At 43.5% G+C, this 12,074-nt stretch overlaps 1 long non-coding RNA gene across 3 annotated transcripts in view; it reads right to left on the reverse strand.

The window, feature by feature from the left end:
* Positions 1–1,932: 1,932 nt before the first annotated feature.
* Positions 1,933–12,074, reverse strand: part of LOC106886949 — a 10,970-nt gene continuing 828 nt past the window's right edge. Inside the window, exons 2-6 of one of the 3 annotated variants that reach the window (XR_001411765.1) lie at positions 11,644–11,875; positions 6,366–6,431; positions 6,193–6,273; positions 5,041–5,218; positions 1,933–3,664 (exon numbers count right to left, since the gene is read on the reverse strand). This is a non-coding gene — a long non-coding RNA (uncharacterized LOC106886949). The remainder of the gene's footprint in view (positions 3,665–5,040; positions 5,219–6,192; positions 6,274–6,365; positions 6,432–11,643; positions 11,876–12,074) is intronic. The other 2 variants (XR_001411766.1, XR_001411764.1) reach the window with 2 other exon arrangements.

Raw genomic sequence — 12,074 nt, forward strand, 5'->3', positions numbered from 1 at the left:
GCCTTCCTTCAAAGTTAGCTCAAATCCCACGACTTTCACGATGCATTCAGGAAACTGCAAATTGGTATTTTCAGTGGGGAATGCTCTCTTTAAATTATTTGTAGATTTGTAAATAAGTTCTGTGCTACATTTTGCAGTATAGATACCTAGTATATACTAAATACATACTCTAACTTCCCTCTCACTCCCTTATTCCTGCTTTTTACTTCAGTTTCTCCTATAAATATTGCAAGCTTTTTTCCTTTAAGAACGGCTTTTCTGGGTGTACACAGTAACCCCAGTTAAAATAATCCCATGACACCACAAATAACACTAATTTTTTTTTCTTTAGCTCTACCCATGACACTGAAGAGATTTCCAAACCCACTTGTTCTCCCCGGACACTTGCAGCAGCACATACACAACAATAAGACTCAGGGCTAAATAATGTGACAGAAAAAAAAAGAATTAAATTCAAAGATGTCAGTTGATTTGAGGCATTAATATCGTGGCATGTCAGCCCATTTCATTGCATTAAAATAATGTAAAATACAGTTTGAAAACCAAACCTACGCCGAATCGCACGCTTCAGCCCAATCAAAATTTTTTCACAATCAGGATTTCACCCCTATTTTTAGAATAGTGAGGCAGATAGAGATTCCCAGTGCTGCCAGTCAGAGCTGTATATATCAGGAGAGGAAAAGGGGATGGAGAAGTACTTATGTTCTGTCTATGACAATTAACCACTCAGGTGTGAGGGCAGTGACCAGGAGAGGAAAAGGGGATGGAGAGGTACTTACGTTCTGTCTATATACAATACTAGCCATAACAGAATCACAATTAACCACTCAGGTGTGAGGGCAGTGAACAGGAAAAACAGTTCAATTAAAGATGGTTAGGTAATATTCTGAATTTAATTTCTTAAAGGTGTGAGAATACCAGGTCATTTCACATCAGCACGTTCTGATTTTATATAAAACCAAAAAAAAAAATTAAAACTCCAGCCCACTGGATTCCATAACATACAAATCACTTCAAGAGAGTTGGGTGTGAAAGGTGATATGAAAGTGCAAGCCGTTAACCACCGTCGCAGCTGACTGAGCGCTTTGTTTATTTTCTAACCAGATTCTGCTTCAGGAGAGTCTGTACCACAACTAATTAACCATAATGCTTTATAATTGTATAAACAGAATATATAATAGATCTGTATGGTATATAATTAATTCTGCCCTTAAGGAAAGCTTTTCTAAGTCAAACCATGTGCTGTTTGAGAACTGTCTCTTTCTGTTCTCGCTCATAGGGCGGGTATATTTCCCTGCCAGCAGAGCGGGGGGAACATTCTAGAAAACAATGTTCGTTAAGGCCCTCCAGGTGTTTTCTTGCAGGACTGACTCCTGGCAGCCCCATCCCCGAAGCTGAGGTGGTTGCAGCTGCCTCTGCCCCTTCCTTTCTGCAGCCACCGGTGACGAGAGGGCCTTCTGTGCAGAAACCTGTCTGGTTTTAAAAATATCAGTTATCTTGCTTGCTGTTGTCACGCAGTGGTTATTTTTTTAATCTTGAGCTGTGTCAGCCTCTAAAAACTGTATCTTCACGGGTATTAAGTTCTGAGCTCAGCTCTGTTATTGCTACTGGACCTGTGAGACCAGAACAAAGCCCCAGACACACACGAATGTTTTGTTTCTGGATGATGACCCATAAAGAAGCACAGTCCAATGTGGTTGGAGATCTCCCATCAGGTGTTTGAAATGCTTGTCCTTCCCATGGAAGGACACTTTTTTCCAGGAGACCTGGGAGATGAGGCACCTGATCTCATGAGATGAGGGCCTGCTTCCTTGGAGTGACCCAACAGGCCACATCCATCTGGAAGACTCGTCCAAGCAGAGATGTGGAAGTGCCACGTCACCCTTATGTATCTTGCTTGCTGTTGTCACGCAGTGGTTATTTTTTTAATCTTGAGCTGTGTCAGCCTCTAAAAACTGTATCTTCACGGGTATTAAGTTCTAAGCTCAGCTCTGTTATTGCTACTGGACCTGTGAGACCAGAACAAAGCCCCAGACACACACGAATGTTTTGTTTCTGGATGATGACCCATAAAGAAGCACAGTCCAATGTGGTTGGAGATCTCCCATCAGGTGTTTGAAATGCTTGTCCTTCCCATGGAAGGACACTTTTTTCCAGGAGACCTGGGAGATGAGGCACCTGATCTCATGAGATGAGGGCCTGCTTCCTTGGAGTGACCCAACAGGCCACATCCATCTGGAAGACTCGTCCAAGCAGAGATGTGGAAGTGCCACGTCACCCTTATGTGGGCACCAGAGGTTTATGCGTCCCCGGCTGTGGCTGGTGGAGAAGTCCTGAAACACCAGGCTTGGCAGAGCTGATTCAGCCTGGTGAAAGAATCCACCCCACTGTTTTCAAAGATGCTGATCAGAGCCAGCTGCCATCCAAGCACCCCAAAATGGGAAACTCCCCTCTACGTAGTACTTTGCTGATGGTCTAGTTGGAGATCCATTTCCAAGTGCCTTGGGGTGTTGGTTCATGCTTTGGACATCTTACATGACAAAATAAGTTAATATGAAGATAAGTTGCTTGCTGAAAGAAAGGAAATAAAGAGAGAAGAGGTGAGCAAAGAGCAGAAGCCTCCTTGATCTCGCCACTGCTCAGCCAAACAGGAGGCACAGGTTCCCATCACGCTCCTCTGGAATGATAATCACACCCTTCCTCAAGCCTGACACACCACTGGGAGGATTCTCTTTGCGTGGTGGCCCAGATTCTTCTCGCTGATAAAGCTGCTGTAGCTGAGAGGTATTTGTCAGAACTGTCACCATACAGACAAACAGGAGCTGACTCTGCCAACCTCAGAGGCTTGGTATGGACAGTGGTGCATATCAGCTCCTGTGCCCTCCAGATCAACTCTACAGATCACCCATGTGACCTGTAGAACACAACACACAGCTTCCTTGGGGAGCTTTGAGGTGGTGTTATTGGTTGGCATCCAAACCTTTTTAGGTAATATTTTTAAGGTAACAAGCTTTTTCTTCTTCCATTGCCTTCCCACCCACATCCCCTCCTGAGTTCAGAGCTCTCTTCCGTCCCCTTGTGAGCTAAGCAGTCACAAAAACTTTCTTGCTTTCCCTCTTTTTTCCAAAATTAAGAGATACAGCTTCTTCAACCTTCACGTGATCAACTGTACTACTTACTCCCTTTCTCTACGCTTCTTATGATGAGTTATCTCACGTATCATCCTTTTTCAAAATACATTTTCTGTTTAACATTCCCTCTCACACAACAGAGAGATACTGTCTGCTGGAAGAGCCAAACCCATAGCTCAGTACTATAGGAGAAGGCCTTCCCCTTGAGACATTTCATCCTGGGCTTGCAATAACTGAACAATTAGATCAAAGAGTTCAGTTTCTGCATGACGACACCGATTTCAGCTGTTTATTTGGATGCAGCAGTTACACCTCCGGCAGCAGCGGTGACGTTAGATCTCAAGCAGCAGGGAAATGGTGTGTGTTCAGGTCTGCCTGGCCAGTCCGAGTTTGCACATGACAAGCTTGGGAAGAATTTCTTCAAGTAATACGTGGGCTTTTTGTCATTCAAGACTTTGAAGAATCTGAAGAAATTATCCAGAAGATCTACTTCACTGGAACTGTCCTGAGCTCTCAGAGATAAAAGTCTCTTTCTGGGCAAATAACACATATAGATAGATTTGCTAAATAATGACTTTCTTTCCAAGGGTCCATAAATCTCAGATTGTTCTTGAGAGCAATAAATGTTGCAATAACGCTGTCCTTGATTACAGGCAAGATTATAGCAGCTCTGACTGGCAGTGATTCCATAATTGTGTTTGATTACAGACATCCTCCTACTCTACCCATGCAAAGGGGTTATTTGTTGTCTCCTGACAGTCCCCTGGATTCCACTGGAGACCAAAAGCAGGTCGTGCCAGCACCCGCAGCTCACTCACCTGCCTTCCCCAGAGCTTTGGCACCAAAGCATGGCATTTAGTAGCCAAACCTGTGATAGTTGGGCTCATGAAACCTTTTATGGACCTGTAATTAAAGCACTATGTGACCATATCAGCGGTGGTTATTTTCTAATAGGATCCTGAATTTCAGCAGTTCTTGAGGGCTCCATCTCAGGAAAAAAGCTTTACTTCACAGTGGAGGGGCCAAAGTTACTCATGTCTTTACTGTATTGCCATTACAGCAAGAACCAAAATGGCAATGAGAAATGAAGAAAAACTGTATCTATATCATTGTCCATGCTTTCTACTACTACGGAACTTAAAAAAAACCAGAAAAGCTCCATTAAGTCAAGCAGTCCTGTCTCTGTCAATGAACAACAACAACAAAACCCCATGCTTTACAATTTATACTCCGGTGCTTTGTTTATTTGGTATGAAATGACTCATGGACTATGGTTTCCACCTCTCCCCCTGGGAGATTATCCCAGCTGCTGAGACCTACTTGCAGTTCCCTTTCCTTTGTCTCTCTCTTAATGATGCCTAAGTTTTGCATTCTATTTTAGTTTGGGATGTAAAAGCTACAGAGGAAATTCGTATCCCCAAACCTGCTTTTAAATGCAATTAAGGCTGTGACTTGAACCCACAAACTCAAGGAAACATGCAGTTAAAACAGAAATGCATCATATTTGTCACTTCAATACCACGCTGCCTCAACGGGAGACTTTAAAGCTAACGGCACGCTTCCTTGTTTTTACAGGTTTGTTCCTTAGTGTTATGTAAATGCCCTTTTATTGTATGGAAATTAGCATTAGGCAAACTGTTAGAGCCTGTTTTATAGCTGTCACACCAACAAACCACATTTACAAGTAAATATTTGTTCTAGAGGCGAATATATTACCTGCCTGGAAATAGTAATTATTTCCAGCACTTCGCCTCAGTCTGTGACTGCTCTGGCCCCATAACCTGTTCCACGCACAGAAGCTCCCAAAACAGAACATCCCAATTAAGAGCAGGTCATTGTCGGAGTAGCAAGTCCTAAAATTCTTTAAACACTGTGGTGCTCTCGTAAGTTTTATTCTTATTTTTCTTACCAGGTTGCAAAATCTGTTTAAGAAGAGAATCTTCTCCCGCTTTGAAGATGTAGAGACGGTGTGTTTACTTCCCCGTGGTGGTTGTGGAGTCCACTGTGTCACTCAACAGCATCCTATTTGGCTGGTAAAGCAATCATGGTGACAAGCTCCAGATAAAGTTTGGTGCTGCTTGTTGTGCCTAGGAAGAAAGACAGTAGTGAACAAGGCTTTATTTGTAAGAAAAAAGTAAAGATAGACAGCTAGAAGAAATCCAGAGGAGAACCCTTGGAAACGGAGGTTGGAGTTCCCAAACCCTCACATTTGCATTTTAAATCAGAATTGTCAAAATCAGTATTGCCAATTAAATCAGTATTAACACCAGCACAAATCTGACAGCCAGGGTATCGGTTGGGGCATTCACAGCTAATGCAGTTCAAAAAGAACAACAAAAAAACAGATATAGCCCAAATCAAGAAATCTTAATGGAAAGATGTCAGGGACTCTACTATCAGACACTTAGAACTGTTTTAATGGATCGTAATGGCTTCAGTTCTACCTTGTTAAGGGGACGCTGCTCATTTAAAAAGTAAAATGCCATATAAATCAAAGTACTATACAGCACATTTGTGCTTTCCAATATCCTTAGCAAGGTAACTGCTCCCATGAAATGGTGCCTTGTCTTTCATTTATTGCACTTGGTATGGTTAGTAATAAATATAACAATATAAATATATTCTAATTGCTACTGATATTTGCTTAATGTTTCTCTCTCTTCCATCCAAGGTAGTGTTGCTGGATGTACTTAACACAGAGCACCTAAGCTGCCCTGAAAACATAATGTGTTTCCTCACAAATGCTTTTATGATGTAGCATGACACTGTTTTATAAATACAAAGAATTATTTTTTATGATGTCCTTGCAAAATGAAGTGTTGCATTATTCAGCTGTTATTATTGATATTTTACAGATAAGACACTGGCACGAGAAATTAAGGTAAAAAAATGCTGTGTCCATTACTTTTTGACATCTCAGGTTCTCTTAGCTTTTTACACTGTTTCATTCACTTAATGCACTGTATCAATCAGCTTCACTTGGGTGTTCAGCAGCACCACAAATTTGGCCTCAAGTGTCCTCCTACCAATTGCCTAGAGATGGAATAAAGGGGAAACAAACCTGCAAAAGCCCTCAGCTGCTCCTCTGAAAGAACTTGGGCTTTCCAATCCAATTGGATGGGTTTTTTTCCCAGATGATGGACTGGGGAAAAGGGGATGGAGACAGTGATTGAGTCAAGTGACTAAATTCCAAACAGTAACACAGGGCAGGGTTGCAGGCTGGAGAAAACTCACCTTCTCACAGGGTACAGTGTGACATGGTTGACTTGTCAGCTGAAGGGAAGTGTTGAACGGAATTACCTGTACCAACAGAGAGACAGAAAAACTTCAGACTGAATGAGGAGCCTGGAAAGAAGGAGGATTGGTGATTTTTAGCTGCAAGTTGAATGTGAGCCTTTACGTTAAACCAAATACCTAAGGAATACATAATTCAAAAGTCCTGAGTGGTTGGCCTATTTTCCTTCTTCTCTTGGAGAAGAGAAGGTGTAGCAGCAGGTCTGATTCCAGGTGAGATAAGATTTTGTTCTAACAAAAGTCATGGTTAATGGGCAGGTTCTGGTTTAAGTGAGTTATACAGTATCAGTAAAAAAAGCTTCTGGGAGACAGGAAAAAAAAAGGCAATTATCCAAAACGATATTCAGTTTTCTTAAGGGAAAGTCTTATGTTTCTTATTCTGCAGTTTCCTGGCTTGTTCATTACAGTCTTTACCCATAGTGACAATCCTGTGCACTGAACGAAACACAGTAACAAGTAGCAATTGACTAAAAATTATTGACATAATATCTTTTTTGCTGAAATTCAATGCTAAACTTAATTCTTAATTTTCCAGTTTGTGAGTATTCATAAGTACTAATTTGACCCAGGACAGATAGTGTTTGACTCCATAGGTCTAACACTTTTACTTAATACATCTTCCCCATCTCCAGGGAAACAAAGACGTGAGGAAAGGAAACCTAACACTTGACCACATCTTTGGCCCTGAACTGGATGATGAGCAAAGCGAAGGAAAGTCCTCAGCAGCGGGTTTCCTTTTGTTGTTGGAAGATAACGTGAGCATGTGGAGACTTGAAACTCATCCCGAGTTGGAAGTGCTGCCAGCGGCGCTGAACGGGGTTTGCCTGCCTCTACCTGCTCCATTTTGGCTCCTGCTCTCCTTTATTCCCTGTGCCTTTATCCTGGCCCTACCATCCCATCCTTTCCTTTTTTTATTTATTTTTAAATTTTTTTTTTTTAGTCTTGTCCCATTTCTCACTCTGCATTTCACCCAGGCCTCTCAACTCCAGCCTCTTCCCTCACGGGCGTCACCACAAGCAGCAGTGTGGATAATGGCTTTGCATCAGCAGCCCTGGAAAATTCAAGGGCACAATAGCAAAGGCAAGTCCCAAGAAGCCTGAGGACAGAGAGTGCTCAGCTGATCTGGGGAGATCCTATCTCTGCCACCCAACACTTGGGAGCTGTGAGATGATGGAGCGTGGCTGATGAAGGCAGTGTCCAGCTGTCAAAAAAAACCCTTGTAGTAAAAATAATTCCATATATTTTGGTTTCCCCGTGACTGGCTTGTTCTAGCTAGCACTTTTTTTTAAAGGCAAAACAGCCCAAAAACTAAACCAACACACTCACAGCTTGAGACAGACATTTTCTAGGAAAATTTGCCACTCCTGCTTCAGCAGAGCTACTCCTCAGTGGGAGAAAGCAGCATTTCCCACAGGGGGGCCCTAACTACAGGTGGTGCTCCTGTTCCTGCCCAAGGATGCTGCAAGTATTCTGCAGTTTCCTGGCTTGTTCATTACAGTCTTTACCCATAGTGACAATCCTGTGCACTGAACGAAACACAGTAACAAGTAGCAATTGACTAAAAATTATTGACATAATATCTTTTTTGCTGAAATTCAATGCTAAACTTAATTCTTAATTTTCCAGTTTGTGAGTATTCATAAGTACTAATTTGACCCAGGACAGATAGTGTTTGACTCCATAGGTCTAACACTTTTACTTAATACATCTTCCCCATCTCCAGGGAAACAAAGACGTGAGGAAAGGAAACCTAACACTTGACCACATCTTTGGCCCTGAACTGGATGATGAGCAAAGCGAAGGAAAGTCCTCAGCAGCGGGTTTCCTTTTGTTGTTGGAAGATAACGTGAGCATGTGGAGACTTGAAACTCATCCCGAGTTGGAAGTGCTGCCAGCGGCGCTGAACGGGGTTTGCCTGCCTCTACCTGCTCCATTTTGGCTCCTGCTCTCCTTTATTCCCTGTGCCTTTATCCTGGCCCTACCATCCCATCCTTTCCTTTTTTTATTTATTTTTAAATTTTTTTTTTTTAGTCTTGTCCCATTTCTCACTCTGCATTTCACCCAGGCCTCTCAACTCCAGCCTCTTCCCTCACGGGCGTCACCACAAGCAGCAGTGTGGATAATGGCTTTGCATCAGCAGCCCTGGAAAATTCAAGGGCACAATAGCAAAGGCAAGTCCCAAGAAGCCTGAGGACAGAGAGTGCTCAGCTGATCTGGGGAGATCCTATCTCTGCCACCCAACACTTGGGAGCTGTGAGATGATGGAGCGTGGCTGATGAAGGCAGTGTCCAGCTGTCAAAAAAAACCCTTGTAGTAAAAATAATTCCATATATTTTGGTTTCCCCGTGACTGGCTTGTTCTAGCTAGCACTTTTTTTTAAAGGCAAAACAGCCCAAAAACTAAACCAACACACTCACAGCTTGAGACAGACATTTTCTAGGAAAATTTGCCACTCCTGCTTCAGCAGAGCTACTCCTCAGTGGGAGAAAGCAGCATTTCCCACAGGGGGGCCCTAACTACAGGTGGTGCTCCTGTTCCTGCCCAAGGATGCTGCAAGCCCCCAGGGATGAGCTCATTTTAGACCCAGTTCTACCATTTGAGAGCTGCACCTTGGGTTGTTTGGGGTTGTTCCAGTCTTTGGGTGCAGCTAATGCTTTCTGGCTGCCTCTTCCAGAATATTATCCCCAGGGACAAGCTCATTTTGGACCCAGTTCTACCATTTGAGAGCTGCACCTTGGGTTGTTTGGGGTTGTTCCAGTCTTTGGGTGCAGCTAATGCTTTCTGGCTGCCTCTTCCAGAATATTAGTGGGAGGGAAGTACTTCATCTCGTTACTTCTCTCTTCCCAAGTGTAATATTCCCGATTGTATATTCATTGCAAACAAGTGAAACACAGGGAATGGATCCGAAGATATGTGAAGATAAATGCACCCTTTCTCTTAACTATTTTGTGTTAGGTGCTGTGGGAAATCCTCACAGACAGGCACAAAGGACTCGTTTCTAAGCAAAATGGGCAAAGGGCAACAGGCACCCTTTCTCTTAACTATCTTGTGTTAGGTGCTGTGGGAAGTCCTCACAGACAGGCACAAAGGACTTGTTTCTAAGCAAAATGGGCAAAGGGCAACAGAGAAAACAGGGATAGAATCTTTCCTCTTTAAAACCTTCAGGTGGGAACAAACTCAGGATTGGGATTGCACTGCGTCCAGTGACTGCCTAAACCTTCCCGGTTTCCATGGCTCATGGCACTCCAGTAAATCTGCTTCTGCCCTGGAGAGAAGAACTCGTTAGTGATTGATAACAGCAGGAGGGATGTGTGTAGCTTTGCCTGTGGTTCCCCTGCTCTGTGAGCTCACTCCCTTGTTGCCACACTCTCCCTGTGATGTGTGATTTCCACTGCTCTCCGGGTGCCTCTCCCAGAAGCCGTGCTGAAGACACCCGTGTCTCCCAAAAGGATTCCAGCTTCAGAAATACCCCTTTCCTCCAGTGCAAACTCTCTTAAACACACGCCGTGCTGAAGACACCCGTGTCTCCCAAAAGGATTCCAGCTTCAGAAATACCCCTTTCCTCCAGTGCAAACTCTCTTAAACACACGCTGCCTGACGAGGTACCTCCTTAAAATGGAAATGAGAAGTAAGAAACGCCTCTTATGTGGCTTTTGGAAAGTTGTCTCAAGGTATTTAAGGCAAACATGGGGCTTTGAAAGACGGGAAGCTTCTGATAGGAGCTCAGCTTTTGCTTCACTTTCCCTGCTGTATCTTCCCCTGAACGCTGCAGAGCAATGGTGTTCCCTGAGGGAAGTACTCTGAAACCTAGACCAAAAACATCATGAAAAATTCAGTAGTTGGCAAAAGACTTTAAAATAAGGGAGAACACTTTCTTCATCTCTTCTGAAACCGCCGTTTCCCGGGCACATGGCACGGTGTTGTTATATTATTTTAGTTGAGAAAGGGATGAAATGGAAATAACTTCTGGGGAGTGAAGTTTTCCCTGTACAGATGCAGATGTGTCTGGTGACAGTTTGCCTGGAAGTGGTCCCAGTGGATCTCCTCTTCCTCGCTGGCTCTGAAGGCTGCACAGGTGACGTGTCGGTTCAGTTTGGATGGGAAGGTGACAGCACGGTCCTCGGTTTGTTTGGGAGGGAAGGCTTGTTACTGGTATTTTACACACTGCTGTGGTTCGAGGGGTTCCTTTTCTGTTTGGAGTTGCAGGATTTTTTTTTTGTGTCATACATGTTTACCTTGTCTTTATGCACCTATTCTTCCTGTTTGAGTATCTCACTGGTTTTGATGAGGAAGAAGATGATGGAATTACTTCCAGGGATTGTAGAATAGTGTCTAAACAGCTAAATTCAAGAGTTATGCTAGTTCATCTTGACTTTATTCTGATGTAACCCTGAGCACTGGCAATAACTGGTGAAAGATGCACCTTCTCTCTCAGCTGACACGGAACGATTTTTGGTCTGTGAGACACGACTGTATCAGCAACGTTATCTGACAAAGTTACAGAGAGAGGGAAATGTGCTTGCCATTTAAAACACCACTACTTCTACAGGTGAATGCTTTCCAGCCATTTTGATCCCGGCACAGTGAAGCAGAAAAAAAATAAACTAGATGATAGACTTTATAAGCGGTGATTAAGTGCAGCACAAACTCCTCGGGGGACAAGTCTGAGCACCACAGTTATACAAACAAATTTGGCTCATGCCAGCAGAAACAACAACAAAAAAGACTGGAGTAATGGAAAAATACACGGTTGTTGATTTTTTTTTTCTTAAAATTAATTCATACAAGTGCCTTTGTTGCCTGAGCACACGTTCACGTGGATGTGAGGTGTGTTATTCTGATCTCTTCTGTAACACAACCGCAGGGACTGCATCACACGGTGCTAGTGCAAATGAAGTCTCGTTAACAGCCCATTAATAGATGCATTTTCCTAGGGCAGTTTCTCACTGGGACTACCAACCGGTAGCTGGGCTACCAGGGGATAAGGCTTTGGAAGTACAGAGGAAGGGGAGTAACCTGAAGTGTGCTACCAGACAATTACCACTGTTTATCATAAGATTAAAAAGAGTACAAGGCATATAGTTAATTTTGTGACACTTTTGCTTGATTACTGACTGACTGGAAGTCAGTATCACATAGAGCAGAAAACAGGTGGTTTGACACCAACCATTCTATCTATGTTCTATGTTCTTTTTGTTCTCTTAAAGCCTGCACTTACCGGAGTGGCCCTTCCTCCACGAAGCAGGATTCCCTGCATCTTTCCTTCACTGCCATTAGCATCCCATTTGCGTCAGATCCAACACAAACACTGCTCTCTTGATGGACGCGGCTCAGCTTATCTTTCTGATCTTATAGCCGTTTATTTTCTTAGCTATTAAGCTCCTCATCTTAATCTTTCCTTCTGTCCCATTGCCTCACGTTATCAATTCATCTAGCGGGAGCTCCTTCTCCTAGAACAAAAGAACTTTTCTTAGCATCACTGCAAAACTCCTCATTTTCCTCTTGACATTCTCTGCAAAGTGTTTTTGGACATACATTACACAGAATCACAGAATCTTCGAGGTTGGAAGCCTCGGGAAAAACACCCCCGTCCTCCCCCCTCGCCTCCCCGGGGGAGCGGGGCCGGGGCCAGACCGGTCGCCCCCCCCG

The sequence above is a fragment of the Calidris pugnax genome, unplaced genomic scaffold (assembly GCF_001431845.1).
Source record: "Calidris pugnax isolate Ruff unplaced genomic scaffold, ASM143184v1 scaffold76, whole genome shotgun sequence".
In the NCBI taxonomy this organism is placed as follows: domain Eukaryota; kingdom Metazoa; phylum Chordata; class Aves; order Charadriiformes; family Scolopacidae; genus Calidris; species Calidris pugnax.